This window comes from Cyprinus carpio, unplaced genomic scaffold, assembly GCF_018340385.1.
Source record: "Cyprinus carpio isolate SPL01 unplaced genomic scaffold, ASM1834038v1 S000006585, whole genome shotgun sequence".
In the NCBI taxonomy this organism is placed as follows: domain Eukaryota; kingdom Metazoa; phylum Chordata; class Actinopteri; order Cypriniformes; family Cyprinidae; genus Cyprinus; species Cyprinus carpio.
In genome coordinates, this window is record NW_024879238.1 from 1,670,566 (window position 1) to 1,686,243 (window position 15,678).

The following is a 15,678-nucleotide window of genomic DNA, read 5'->3' on the forward strand; positions in this document are numbered from 1 at the left end:
GTTTACAACAGACACTTTTGAATATTGGTTCTGCGCAAACTGGACTTTAAAGGGGTCATCCGATGCCCATTTTCCACAAGTTGATTTTGATTCTTTAGGGTCTTAATGAAAAGTCTATAACATAGTTTGATTAAAAATTTCTCAATGGTAGTGTAAAAAACACCTTTTTTTACCCTGTCAAAAACAGCTCTTTTCAGATCAAGCCATTTTTGTAGCATTTTCCTTTAAATGTTAATGAGCTCTGCTGACCCCCTTCTGAGCTGCTCTTTTAAAGACTGTTTACTTTAGCCATAACAGGGTGAAACTTGCTAATTATTCATGGATGTGAAACTTGCTAATTAGCACATGCTAGGAAAGGCGATTTGCAAAGATTCATTACAAAACACTATACTCCTCCTTTAGATGAGGCTGTGGTCACACAGACAGGCATCTGAGATCAGCTCGATTTTGAGAAAGGGGAAAACATTTAACGAGATAAAAATCCACCCAGTGTTTTTTTTATTTTTTTTTTTTTTTTATCATTATAGGGTGGTTGTGTACCCACCACACTACCAACACACCATTTCAGTTCAAACAACTTGTAAAAAGTGCAAAACCCCGCTACCCCAGTATCCTGCGTAGTGCACAATCTTGTGGAGTGAGCGCTATCTTTGTGTGCGCGCACTTAATAAATGAGCAGAAGTATAGCAGACCATTGTCCCGTGGCATTAATAACAAAACATGGTGTCAGAAATAGGACTAGTGAAAACGGGAGAGTTTGTGATTAAAATGCCAGCCGAGACCAGACCCCATGGTGAGCGAGACCTACACGGAGAGCGGTCGCCAAGAGACGAACGCACATGAGCCAAGTGCAGCACATGAATGCATACAAAAGCAGATCTAAAAAGACATTCATGGGAGAGGCCTTATCCAGGTTCATCATCAGGTTACAGTATCCTTGGCTCTGCATGGGTGTTATTGTATTGTTTTGTGGCACATTTGTTACCAGGTATAAAAGTCTGGTCTTATAGACCATACAGTGGGTTAAGATTGTTTGAAGGATGACATGCTAACATCCCTGCTTAAGAACTGCTACACTGCTACCCTTCAATAAATTCTTCTCTCCTCCACAAGAACTCTGGACAAGCTGGTCAAACGTACACAACCACCTTGACTTCTCTTCCAAGCTCCCCTTCACGCTAATGCTTTAAAGTCCGCTGTGCACTGATGCTCGGATATCTGACTCGTGCTATTGCTCCGATGTCACCTGTACAACGATGCTCAGATGTCTGTTACGCTAGTCCTCCTATGTCTGCTGTCCACCAATGTTCGGATATCCGCCTCGCCCCAGTGATGAGTTCCACCTTGCGCCACACCTAATACACAAGATGGTTAGAAGACCCATCACTGCACCCAATGTAACTGGTCTCTTGTTCTCCTTGCATTGTGTTTAATAGAGCTTGTGCTTCAAAAAGTCTTTCTCCAATATATTTGCTTGTCTGAAAACAACATAACAGAGTAAGCTGATATATTCCAGCATATTCGACAGCCCTTGTGATGGCATGCTGGCATTACACACATGAACTGATTAGCGTTAACTAAGTTGGACAATTAAAAACATACATAAAAACATTGTTCAAAATAATGGATTCTTACATAATCACAAGATAACATGTATCTGAGAAAATAACGTAACAGGGTGAGCTGATATATTCCAGCATATTTGACAGCCCTCGTGCTGGCACGCTGGCACTAAAATAAAACACATGCCCCCAGTTTCATAGACAAGGCGTAAGCCTAGCTCTATCCTAGACTAAAATGTAAATCTGAGCTGTTTTTAAACTGAAAGAAACTGCAACTGACTGATCTTAAAACCATGTCAATGCCTCTGTTTTTGTCTTAAGATGCACACCAGTAATGCTTTTCCTAAGGCATGTTTATAAAAATGATTGAACTATGGCCTAATCCTGGCTATTATAACCAAAAAGTGAAATTTAAATTATGGAGCTACGAATCACACACTACTTATCACTGGCCTTACACACATAAACTGATTAGCATAACAGAGGAGGCACACAGCACAGAGAAACAGCCAGTCATCTTTAAGTGTGATTGTTTAAACAGTTCATAATTACAGTGGCCTTGTGAAAGTATTCATAGCACTTTATTTTTTTTCACATTTTTTATGTTGCTACCTTATGTTAAGCTGCTTAAAAAAAAAAATTCACATCAATCTATACGTGATGCACCATAATGACAAAGCAAAAAAAACAGGACTGTCACAACTTTATTAAAAAAGTAAATTTTATTAAAAAAAAAACTGAAATAAGTACATTGCATAAGTACTCATACCCTTAACCCAGTACTTAGCTGAAGAACCTTAACAGCCTCAAGTCGTTTTGGGTATGATGCGACAAGCTTTGCACATCTGCATTAAGCAGTTATCTGCCATTCTTGTCCTCACATCTTCACCTCTCAAGCTCTGTCAGGTTGGATGGGGGCTGACGCACATTTTCAGGGTTTCTCCAGAAATATTTGATTGGGTTCAATCCCAGGCTGTGGCTGGGCCACTCAAGGACATTTACAGAGTGTCTATAAGCCACTCTTGCTGTGTACTTAGGTCATTGTCCTGACTTCATTGAACCTTCTGCCCAGTCTGAGCTTCTGAATGCTCTGGACTGGGTTTTCATTAAAGGTGGGGTAAGCGTTTTTTCAAAAATGCTTTAGAAAACTGATACGGGCTGAGTAGCAAAACAAACTGGTAGCCAATCAACAGTAAGGGGTGTGTCTACTCATGATGTGGAGGAAGAGCGTTCAGTGCACAGGATCGAAATTAACCGAGCCGAGCGACAGAAAGATAGAGATGGCGGATAAAAAACAAAAGAGGACACCGTCTGCGGAACAAAAGAAGGCTTAAGGCAAGACCTTGCGAATGGATGCCGAGGTTGCTTTGTTTCTTCTTGATAGGCGAGTAACAGCTGTGCCGCAACAGCTAAAGTCTGTCTAGTCCACTGGACGCGACAAAGCAACTGTTGAAAATCTTTTGAAATTTGTGTCAATATGTTAAAATAGAATGCAGCAGCAGTTTTCTGTCGGGGATTTGTTGTGTCGTGCCGCGACCATATATGTATATATATCTATGGTGTAGACCAGTGGTTTTCAAACAAGCCCTGCAAGCACCCCTAGCACCTCACATTTTGTATGTCTCCCTATATCTGACACCCATTTCAGGTCTTGAAGTGTCTAGTAATGAACTGATGAGTTGAATCAGGTGTGATAGATGAGGGAGACACAAAAGATGTGCAGTGCTTGGGGTGTTCGCAGGACCGGTTTGAAAACCACTGGTGTAGACAATCACTGATTATGAGTTCTATAGTATTTTGTCACGGCGCGCCACTCAGTGTAGACATGGTGTAACATTGGTTTTGCTTTTGTTTCACAGACCTAATCGCGTTGCCTGGGTTGCGTATGTATGTGTGGGGCAGAGCTATCAATATAGGGGTGAGACCCTTTTGGGGAACGGGCGTGTTTATTTTGGTGATTTCAAATGTCAACATTGGCTAACATAAAAAAACAACACCACATTCCACGCTATCTCAGTATTTTGGTGCATTGTGCTTTTCTTTTTACTTTGACGAGTCCCCTCAGTCCCTGCTGCTGAAAAAACAGCCCACAGCATGAGACTGCCTACCAGCACACTTTACTTTTGGGATGGTACTCTGCAGGTGATGCGCAGTGCCTGGTTTCTTTCAGACATGATGCTTTGAATTGAGGTTCCAGAGAATCTGGCTTCTCACAATCTGAGGGTACTTTAGGTGCTTTTTTGCAAATTTTCAAGTTGGTTTTCATGTTTCTTCACTGAGGAGAGGAAGGTGTTTGGCCACACCACTATAAAGAATGAATGAATGAATGATGCATTTGTATAGCGCTTTATTGCGTATTGTTGTACACCCAAAGAGCTTTACATCATGTGGGGGGTCTCTCCTCAACCACCACCAGTGTGCAGCATCCACTTGGATGATGCGACGGCAGCCACAGGACAATGGCGCCAGTGCACTCACCACACACCAGCTACAGGTTGGTGGAGTGTTGCAGTGATGTTTGTCCTTCTGAAGATTTCTCCTGGCTTCACATATGATCATGGAGCTCACTCAAAGTGACAGTTAGGTTCTTGGTCACCACTTTAACCAAGTCCCTTCTCCATCAATTGCTCAGTTTAGCCAGGAGGCCAGTTCTAGGAAGAGCCCTGGTTGTTTTTAAAACTTCTTCCATTAAGGGTAACGGAGACTACATTCTTCTTGTGAACCCTCAATGCAAACAGATTTTTCCTGAACTCTTCCCCAGTTGTGAGCAGTATGTGTGGCTTGATGCAGTCCTGTTTTGAGCTCTATAGCAGTTTTGTTTTTTGTTTTTCTTTTTTTACCTCAGGGCTTAGTTTTTTCTTTAATATGCATTTTCAGCTGTTAGACCTTTTATTAAGATGTGTGTGTCTTTCCAAATCATACCCATTCAATTGAATTTGCCACAGGTTAATTTCACTTGATGTATAGTAACATCTACAAGTGATATGAAGGCTACTGAGCTAAGTTTCAAGTGTCCCCAGATAAGGGTATGAATATTTATGCAATGGAATCATTTAAGGTTTTTTAATATTAATACATTTTCATTATTTTTTATTACTACATCAATCTACACTCCATACACCATACTATCAATTTAAAGCAGTTTAACATAAGGCTGCAACATAACAAAATGTGGGAAAATTAATTAAGGGGGTATGAATACTTTCGCAAGGCACTGTTGCAAGTGGACACAGAATATATATTGTCTGCAATCAGATAGTGGGTTTGGGGCACAAGCATTGTTTTTACTAGCATATTTTTATTTTTAACAGATTATGATGAAGATACGTAAAAAAAAGAAGAAAAATAACAGCATAATCATAAACAGTTTGTTCACAATAACATGGGTGTTATGAGAAGTGCGGTACAGTTAATAACATTAAAAAAACAAAAATTTTAAAAATTAAAGATCATGAAATATAAAATACAACAGTCATACAATGACCCCAAAAAAAAAAATCAAACAGAAATAAACTAACTCAAAAAAGTGTGCATAGTTAAAGGTATGTCTTTGCAGTCAAGAGCATAAAATATTATAGACAATAGTGATAACATGCATTTTCAACAGTTGATGAAGGAGATATTTCTAGTGATCCTTAAGACCTTGCTTAGCTGGTTCAGGTGCATTTAATTAGGGTAGCTGAAGTTTGCAGGACATTGGTCCTCCATGAGCAAGACTGACATTAGCTCATCACATTTACTAAATGTGATTTACATCTTAATATCTAGAACTCTTGACAAATAAAAGTTCCAGCTGGAGACACATTAAATACACAAACAAGTGTGAATTAACAATATATTAAAATAAACAGGAGTGTAGTTTGTGAACAAATTTTGAAATAGGCTTGAGGAAGCGAAAACGCCCACACAACAGAAGACAACGCAGCGAGGCTGTTCTTCAAGTTTTTTTTTATTTTACTGTTTGCTTCGCGATCAGAGGAATAAGACATAATTCACCCCAAAAAGATGTGATGTGGTTGAGGATTTTGAGATTTGGATTTTCTCAGAAAAAAAGAATGAAGCACTTTATTCAGCAGAGATCATAAACATGAGTAAGTCTCTTATTTATTTATATACTTGTACTAGTTTTTCACATAACGTGTAAACATTTTACTAGTTAGACTTTTTCCAAAGACTTTTTCCAAACTATAGTTCCTGACTAAATGTATAATCAGGTGAAATATTATGAAGTTTCAATAACAATATACAATACTACCATTCAAAAGCTTGATGTAAATAATATAAATGTAACAAATAAATTTAACTGTAACAAATGTAACAAACATTGCTGTTCTTTCAATTTATCCCCCCTAAAAAAAAAACTGAAAAAAAATATTCTCAGCTCTTTGCAACATTAAAATGGGGTTTTTTGAGTAGAAAATTGTAGAAAATAGATTGTTAAAAGGATTTCTGAAGGATTGTGTGACTGGAGTAATGATGCAAACAATTCAGTTTGAAAGTCAGCTTTGATTTTTCCTAATAAACTGTTTAACGGCATACTTACAAGTGAATATTAAATTATGTTGTGGGATAATTAAATATATTCTAAATAAACTACAAACATAAATTATATACATTTATTTAGTCCTCAACATTCTTTCTTGTAACTCATCCTCTCTCAGTGACACAGCTGACTGAATGGCTCATTATGCAGCTCATTATGCGGGCCTTTGTCTTCTGAGGGTGTAAATCACAATGTAATTCATGATAGTTGACGCCTACTCGCATAGACTTTTACCAACAAAAAATGTCTTAGAAAATTTAAAATCAATATATTGTTTTCTGTGAGTAAGTAAACAAGATGATTTTCACATCATTTAGAAAGAAAAATTCTAGGCTACACGCTCCAGTTCTCAAAAGTCTCGGGAACCAATGTTCTTTATGTGTGTTTTATTGCCCCTTATTCAAGTGATTTAACATTTTTAGTTTTTCACTAACCACGCATAACATTTTTTTTCTCAAAAAACACAATCATGTACATACATGCTGCTCACATATTAGTATAGCCCAGTTTGTGCTGATTATAGTGATATTAGACTTTAGCCATTTAGATATTATAAGAAACTGAAAAAAAAGCACAAATGTCAGGGCATGACAAAACTTCTCCAGGCCCCAAAAATACCATTAGACTCCAGAGGGTTAAGACCTTGCTTAGCTGGTTCAGGTGCATTTAATTAGGGTAGCTGAAGTTTGCAGGACATTGGTCCTCCATGAGCAAGACTGACATTAGCTCTTCACATTAACTAAATGTGATTTACATCTTAATATGTAGAACTCTTGACAAATAAAAGTTCCAGCTGGACACACATTAAATACACAACAAGTGTGAATTAACAATATATTAAAATAAACATGAGTGAAGTTTGTGAACAAATTTTGAAGTAGGCTTGAGGAAGCGAAAAATGGAAGGTTTTAAGGAGCTGAAACAGCTTAAAGTGTAAAGCTTGTTCTTGTACACATATAAGGCCTATTTAAGGAAGAACAACTGAAATTCATACATTTATTTGTCGTTTAACTGATGGAAAGAAAAGAAAGAGTAGACTGAAAAGATTTATTATCTTGTTGCCCCTCTAGACAGCATTAAGTATTACGGTCTTCATTTTTCAGATAGCACGAGTTAATGGGATTTTTTGGGAAAAGTCAGACCAGTCAGAAGAGATAACATGAGTCAGACCAGTCTAAAGGTCTGATCCGAGTTTGGTGAAGCATTAAAGCCCACATGGTCAAACTAAATATCAAAACTATAAACCGATTTGTAAAACCACAAGCGAAACATGAGAAATTAAGCCGAAATCCTCGTTTTCCATTTTTTAAAACAAATGAAAAAATGAGCTGCCTTTTTATATCTCGTTATTCCAATCCAAATCAGAAATTAAACATATAAAGTCAATACAGGATATCAACCCCCTCGACTGTGAGTTTCAGCAAACCTACTCTTCAAAGATAACAGTACCCAGATGGTTTAAGCTGCACCTGGCCACAAGAACTAAAGATGTGTAAAAATTCACATGTAGTTAACTCTCAGTAGAAAGATCAGAGACTGGCAGAACACCCTCACTAGAAACTATATTGGAAATTGGGCTTCCGGCACTGAATGAAGTGAACTTGAATTTTATAGCTCTCCACGAGTCTGTAATATTTTCTCTCAGTTCACCTTGTTGCTTTTTAAATATCTATAACTTAACATTCTGAACAACGCTGTCAAAGCATAAGAAAACTGAAAAAATCGAATACTGAAGAAACGGTAGGCACCGATAATGTTCATGAAGAGCCACCGGCTAATGCTAATCAAACTAGCGCTGAAGCAACGGTGCTGATAAACACAGACAATGGAAACATAGCGAAATTGAGCGGATCTTTTGACAGAAAGTTTTGATGTCCTTTCATGTACTTTAACGGAGCTGAACGTATCCATCGCTAACGTTTCTTTCAGAGTGACAGAGACTGAAGAGACTGCAAAAGTTCACAAAACCCGCATCAAGTCTGGAGAAACTGTGCACATCTGTAAGCCGAATGTGAAAAACATAAGGAAAAAAAACCTGTGACTTAGAGTCAAAATCTCGATGACAAAACATTTGAATTGTCAGTATAAAAGAAGGTGCTGAAAATGGTAAACCTACTGAGTTTGTGACAAATCTTCATCGCCAATATGCTGGGCGAGGAGAACTTTGGACAGTCCAATTCAGATCGACAGGGCACACCGTTCACCACAACCACTAAGAGATGCCCGCTCTGGAGCATTTATTGCCCGAATCCATCACTACCAAGTGAAAGAAAAAATTCTGCACCTGGCAAGATCGAAACCTCTGCAATACGATGAAAAAAAACGATACGTATTTTTCCAGATCTTGTTGCTGATGTCTTGAAACAGAGACAGAAGTTCGGCAACATACGAAAGAAATGTTGGGAGCATGACGTGAGATGCGGATTTCGTTTTCCTTCAAAGTTCATTGTGACTGTGTGGGATAAAGAAACGAAGACCTTTGACTCACCCGAGGTAGCTGAAGCATATCTACGAGATGCAGCGCGGAGAACTGGTGAAATGTTGAAATTGCTGTGTTAGACAGTGGAGTCAGAAAAGACTTGTGTGTATATAATTCTCTTTGATATATTGGAAGACTGCAAAGTATCATTTTTGTTGTATTTGTAAGATGAGTGGGGGGCTGTAGCCTTCTAAACGGAAGAATGTCAGGTGGCATAGAGGGTGAGTTGAAAGATGCAAAGGTTATTTTTTTCTGGGGTGAGCATCCATAATGTTTTGCATGGGATGCAGTTTTTGGGGGAGGGGGTTCATGGGAAGGTTACCTTTTTTGAGTTTCAGTTGGAAGGTTTAATGTGCAGCTTTTATTTAAAAGGGTAAGGCAGAACTTTTTTCTTTCTTTACATATTGAGAAACGGAGCAAAGGTGGCGGCACACTGAATTTATGAAGCTGGAATGTACGTGGACATAACAGTCTAGTCAAAAATTCATTAGCCATCACTTTAGTGAATGTGTATGGTCCTAACTTTGACTGTCCTTAATTTTTGAGAACGTCTTCAAGGTTATACCAGATTTTATGCATTCACAAGTCATCATGGGTGGTGATTTACAATTGCATGTTAAATGCGAGGTTAGACACGCATCCCTGTTGAACCATAATAAAGTAAATGGGCTGGTTGTACTAAGTAATTGTATGCAAAAGTTAAATTTAATAGATTGCTGGAAAGTTTTGCATCCCACGGATCATGATTTCATTTTAATTCTCAGTTCAAAAAACTTATTCTAGGATTGACTTTTCCTTAACAGATTTCAGATTGTTGCAACATGTAGTCTCAACTGAATATGTTCATAGATTATTATCATATCATAACCCAAATTCTAAAAATTTAAATATAAAATATAGTAGAGGAAATTATTCCTGGAAATTTGATAATATGTTATTAAACGATGACAAATTTTGTGAGTATCTTTCCAAAAAGTTTACATTGTTCTTAGAAAATAATGATATAACCGGAGATGTATCTGATTCAGTTCTTTTAGAGACAATGAACGCTGTTATCTGAGGTGATATTATAGCATATCAAACAGCTAAGAATAAAGAGAGCAAAGCCAAACTGAATGAAATTGACATACAAATAAAAAATCTGGAAAGTGAATACAGATCAACTAGTTGTGAGACTACTTTAAAGAAAATTGTTGCACTGAGAAGTTAATATAACTCAATTCTTTAAAGTGTCGAGACAACTTATGTATATTAGGCAAAGACAGTTTGAAATAGGTGATAAACCCCAAAAAATGACTTGCACGCCAATTAAAGCACTCTCAGGCAACTTGTGCAATACATAAAATTGAATAATGGGAAGACACTAGTTGACCCCAAGGAAATTAATCGGTTGCTTTGCTGATTTCTATAAAGAATGTCTATGAATCAAAATTAAAAACAAGCCAAGAGGCAATAAAATAATTTTTTTTCTCAATTGGATCTTCCCAATCTTAGCACAGATGCAAAACAATCCTTACATAAAGAAATTACTCTAGAATAAATAAATGAAAGTAATACCACAGTTACCTAATAACAAATATGTGGGTCCGGACAGCTGTAGTGCCGAATTCTATAAAAAATTCAGGAATAATCTTGTACCCATAATTCAAAGATAAACACAAAACACAAATTAAATTTCCACCAACAATGTACGAAGCGAGTATAGTATTAATTCCCAAAACTGGGGCGGGACAAGCTGCAGATGTCTTACTATCATCTAGGTTACGTACATAAACCTCGTTCCCTGATGGAAAGAACGGAAACGTTATGTCGAACGACATATGGGGTCTCACTTGGAAGGCCAATCGTCTCTGAGTTTAAGAGAAAATGCCAATGAAAATTGGCTTTGTGGATTTTGCATGCTGAGGCACTCCCCATTCCCAGGGGTATATAAGGTGACAGCGTGCAGCCATTCATTCAGGTTTTATGCTGAGGAGCCGGAGAACGTGTCCTGGCAACAGCAAATAGTTTCAAGACTGTGGCATGGGGACATAACGTCCTCAATTCCCCTCCATCAGGGAAACAAGGGTATACATAACCGAGACATTCCCTATCTGTCGGTCACTATGAGTTATGTCAAATGGACATATGGAGTCCATGGAAAAATGCCACAACCTGAACACAGTCACAACCCTGTGGTGCTGCGATTGTCAACAAGCTGCGGCGTGTCACAAAAGATACAATAAGGTCGTAACCTTCCCAAAGCCCCAGTGCAAATTCACTGACCTTGGTACTGAAGGTGCCAAATGGTGAGTTCATCGCTGCTGGAGAAAGCCATGCTGCTGTTCCATCAACAGAAAATTTTCTGAAAGGGATTTCAACCCTCAGTGAAAGATTGCTTCAAATATTTCTTATTTTTTTTCTTTCAGCTAGCAGAACGATGGGCAAGTGAGCTTGGGAAAAGGTCGCTACGGAGACCACATCCTACCCGTAGGGAGGTGACGTGGAAGATACTGATATGGACTGACCCAGGGGGGTCAGTGTACTACATATGGAATGGGTCTCTGAGGCAGGTCCTACCCTAGAGTAGGGATGGAACAGCTGCCAGAAGAGACTGACAGAGCGGGTCTATCAAGTGAAGACACTGTTTTACCAAGAGAGAAACCTTACTGTGGAAGGATACACATATGGGATTACCCATTGGAAATCAAGCAATATGGACAACTAGCCCAGTACACAGGGCTGACCGGGACTCCGGGCATGCTAACACAAGTACTGGGCATGGCGACAGACTGCTCCGCCATGTCTGACCGCCGAGGGTGCTGGAGGAGTGCTCGACCAGGGTACGCCAACCGGGAAACTCTACTGGGAGAAAAAAGGCACTCACATCCCCATTGTGAGGGGAAATGGCACAGCAAGCATGACACCGAGCCAGTTCTTCCCACCAACTACCTGTTACCCAAACACATGGGAAGAAACGGCTCTACACGAAGGTTGTAAAACCTTGCAAATAGGTATGTTAATTTCGGTTATTTTTCCTAACCGACAACTGACGCTCGTTACCGATTTATTAACCGTTAACCGACAAGATTATTTTAAATTAGAATTTTAATTAAATAGAAAGGATAAGTGTCTGTGACCCGTTAAAAATACTAACATTTGTTTCCCGGGAATTAATTTTACATGCGCAAAAAGCAGCAAACAACATGATTCACATGGTCTTCATATCACATCACGCACCTGCAGCGCTTCTGCGAGCGGAGAAAAAACATAATAAAGCTAGGCTATATATAGGCATATATATATATATATAAAAATAGGCCTATATGAGACATATATTTTTTACTTAATAATAAATTAAGAAAATGAACGAAAAACTGTGCCACAAGTAGCCTAGTATGCAGAGTTTCGGTTTGTTTTTGTGCTGTGCAAAAGGAAACCCAGATGGCAGAAAGCGGCATACTATTTTTCTTTAGGCTTATTTTAAGCATAAAGATTTGTTTTTATTGTGAATGTGCACAAATAAAGGCACAACCATTTACAATTCCGATTATCTTTTTGACTAAAAGGAGTAGTTGCTTCCACAGTTCCACTGGGAAAAAAAATGAATAAAAAAAAAAATCAAGTGATTGTGCGGGCGCAGCACGCACACACAGTTACTTTGTCAATGCAGCCTGTTCATTATCATAATGAAATACAGTCAGTCAAACAAAAAAAAAAAACGGCGCAGTTTAATATATGTAGAACAATCTGTGCCGTTAAGTGTTATCACTGTATACCGCCGTGATATTATGCAAAACATTTTGTTTTACGTAGATATTTGAACGTGAGTTAATTACATAATAAATAATAATTTGGCATTCAAATACATCGCCAAATACGGAAACATTTGATTTTGTGTAGAATGAGAGACCCAACGTTGGTTTCAGTTTCAATTTTGGCCTAAATTAATTTGTTTTGGCTTGTCGTTTGTATTGCTATAGCTCCTTATATTCTAGTTCTTTTCTAAATACTGTTAATTGAAAGGATTTGTGAAGTGAGGGGAACTAAAATAGCCTAGCTATGTTTACAGTGTTTATTATAATATTTGTAAACATTTTTCGCGTCTGCATTAGGCCTATTTCTGAATGAAATAATAAAACGTGACTTATATATATTTTTTTCTTTAAAAACACTTTTTTTATATATGCGTAGCGTAGGCCTACATTAACCATGCAGCAAACCTTTTAAAATATTTTGATAAATTCCTGATAATAAATAAATAAATGCATTTTTTAACTGTTTAACTGATTGTATTAATCGATCAAAATTCTTAACGGTCGGTTAACGGTTAACCGGTTAAAATGATGATCCCTACTTGCGAAGGTGTTAGGGGTCGCCCAGCCCGCAGCTCGACAGATGTCTGTGCCTTGTGAAGAGATCTCTTGGAACCTTCACGTGGGCTTCTGCACGGGATGCGGCAGACCAGGGGCTGCATAGGTGGCGACACATCGGTGTGATGGTGACACGATGTGTACCGCAGTGCCATGCCCATCTCTGGACTCGGGAGTGTAGCCAGTGCTTAAGTGGTCTCATATGAAGCAATCTGAGTGGCATGACTGCGACTGTGGATGCCACATGCCCCAGGAGCCTCTGAAAATTTTTCAGTGATACCACTGTCCTGCCTTCTGAAGGAAACTCAGGCAGTTTCAGCACCGAATGGGCATGCTCACTGGTGAGACGTGGCCGTCATGCTCACAGAGTCTAACTCCATATGGAGATAACAGATTCTCTGCATAGGGGAGAGCTTGCTCTTCTCTCGGTTGACCTGAAGCCCACAAACTGACTGAGGTTCCGCGAAGCACCAGGTCCCTGTGATCGCACAACTCCTCTCGGGACTGGGCCATGATGAGCCAGTCGTCGAGATAGTTGAGGATCCTGATGCCCACTTCCCAGAGTGGGGCAAGGGCAGCCCTCTGCGATCTTCGTGAAGACACGGTGGGAATAGGGAGAGCCTTGTACTGGACCTTGTACTGCCATGTCCGACCCTCGAACGCAAACTGTAGAAATGGTCTGTGGCGAGGGAGGATCGAGACATGAAAATATGCATCCTTCAGGTCGATTGCTGCAGACCAATCCTGGGCTTGAATGCATTTGATAATACGTTTCTGCTCTGTTAACATCTTGAACGAGAGCTTGTGCAGGGCCCGAATTCAAGACTCGCAGATCCAGGATAGGGTCAAAGGCCACAGCTTTTCTTGGGTACGATGAAGTAAGGGCTGTAAAACCCACACCTCATCTCGGCTGGAGGGACCGCAGCTAGCTTGATTGCATCCTTCGCCAACAGGACAGCAATCTCCTCGCGCAAGACAGAGGCATCCCTGAATGCCACCGAAGTCTCGAGAATGCCATTGAACTTGGGAGGTCGCCGGGCGAAACTGAATCGCATAACCGATCGAGTCCGTGTCAACCCGTCCGAATGAGCCAACGCGACAGGTTGGGGCACAGCGCAAACCACGCCCCCAAGCTCCATACAAGTGGCACCAAAAGGGGACAGTCGACGTACCCGCCGTGGGGCAAGCGATGGGGAGTTGTGTTGGATGGCCCCCAAAACATCGCGTTCTGAGTCATCACCAGCAAAACTCCCCGTGTTCCCAGAGGAACTGGACGCGTGGAGAGGCGTTGCGTCACCAAAACCGCGACCTCTTGACCACTGGCGAAAGGGGGGCATCGTGGGTGAGAATTAGGAGGCACTGCATTGCTCATTGTCAAACCCACGAGCCTTGCTACTTGGAGGAAAAGGAAATTACACTTTTATTGAAATGTGTGTTACAGAACAGAAAGAAAACTGAAGATTTCTCCTCCCCGGGGAAGGAGTGGTGCTGTCACCGCCAGCTCCTGAAGAGCAGCCTCCCACATCTCGTGCCCGTCTCCCCACATCTCATTGCCCGTGTCAGGGCCGCTTTGGTGTCCATCTTCTTAAAGGTTTTCGTGGCCGGATGTGACACGAAGGGCACCGGTCTCCTGCGCAGGGAACCTCGAAAGAACTCTCAGCATGGGGCGGTGCCGGGCGTAGGAAGCAGGGGGTTGCCCATGGCAAACGAGGAGGCTGAGGCGCTACCCGCGACGGAATGGTGGTGGCTGGAGGATCACGTCAGGGCAAAAATGTGTTGAATGGCCCTCAGTCCTACTTTTGCGTGCACCACTGAGAACTGCTGGGCAAAGTGCTCGACAGTGCTCGACAGGCCTGCCTGGGAGACGGGAGCATCGAGAAAGCGAGCTTCGTTGATGTCTCTCATCTCGGCCAGGTTTAGCCAGAGATGGCACTCCTGGACCACTAACGTGGACATCACCTTCCCGAGGGACCGTGCCGGTGACCTTCGGCGCCCGTAAGGTGTCAGTCACCGTTGCGCAGCTCCTGCATCAACCTCAGGTCGGTACCACCCCTTGTGCATTGCTTTTAGCACCTTGGGCTTGATGTACCTGCAGGATAGCCATGGCATGCAGGGCAGAGGCAGCTTGGCCCGTAACACTGTAAGCTTTGGCAGCGAGAGCGCGCCGACAGCTTACAGGCCTGGGACGGGAGAGGCGCGGACAATTCCTCCAAATGGTGGGCATTTTTGCGGGCACAAGTGCACTGCAACCGCTCATTCTCGTCCACCTGGGGAATGTCTCCACCTGCGCGGGGAACCCCTTCCATTGGCCCATGGCTGCCCTATCATCGAGAGTGGTGGTGAGGATGGAAGAGGGGGACGAGCTGCTTCTTGGCCATAATAGGGTCCATCCAAGACTTCGTCACCTCTTCATGCACCTCTGGGAAGAAAAGAACCGGAGCAGGATGCGGTTGTGAGCCGCGCTCCACGCCGAGAAACCAATCATCCAGCTGCGATGCTTACGGCTGCCCGGGCAAGCATGGCCAACAGCTCTCAATTTGGCAGCAGCGACAACACCCGAGGGGGGCAGCCCTGCCGAATCCTCATCCTCAGAGGTCGATAGCACATCCCGATGCTGCAATTGACACCTGATCCTCAGGCGGTGCACCGAAAGACACGCTAGGACCGCCGCGAGACGGCCCAGCAGAATCAATCAGCAGCAGGACATGCGCGCTACTGCGGGAGGAGTGAGAGGTCTGTGGG

General features: G+C 41.3%; 1 pseudogene; it reads right to left on the reverse strand.

Annotated features, from left to right (window-relative positions):
* The window catches only part of LOC122144059, a 33,016-nt pseudogene extending 18,743 nt beyond the window's left edge, over positions 1-14,273 (reverse strand).
* Positions 14,274-15,678: the final 1,405 nt, after the last annotated feature.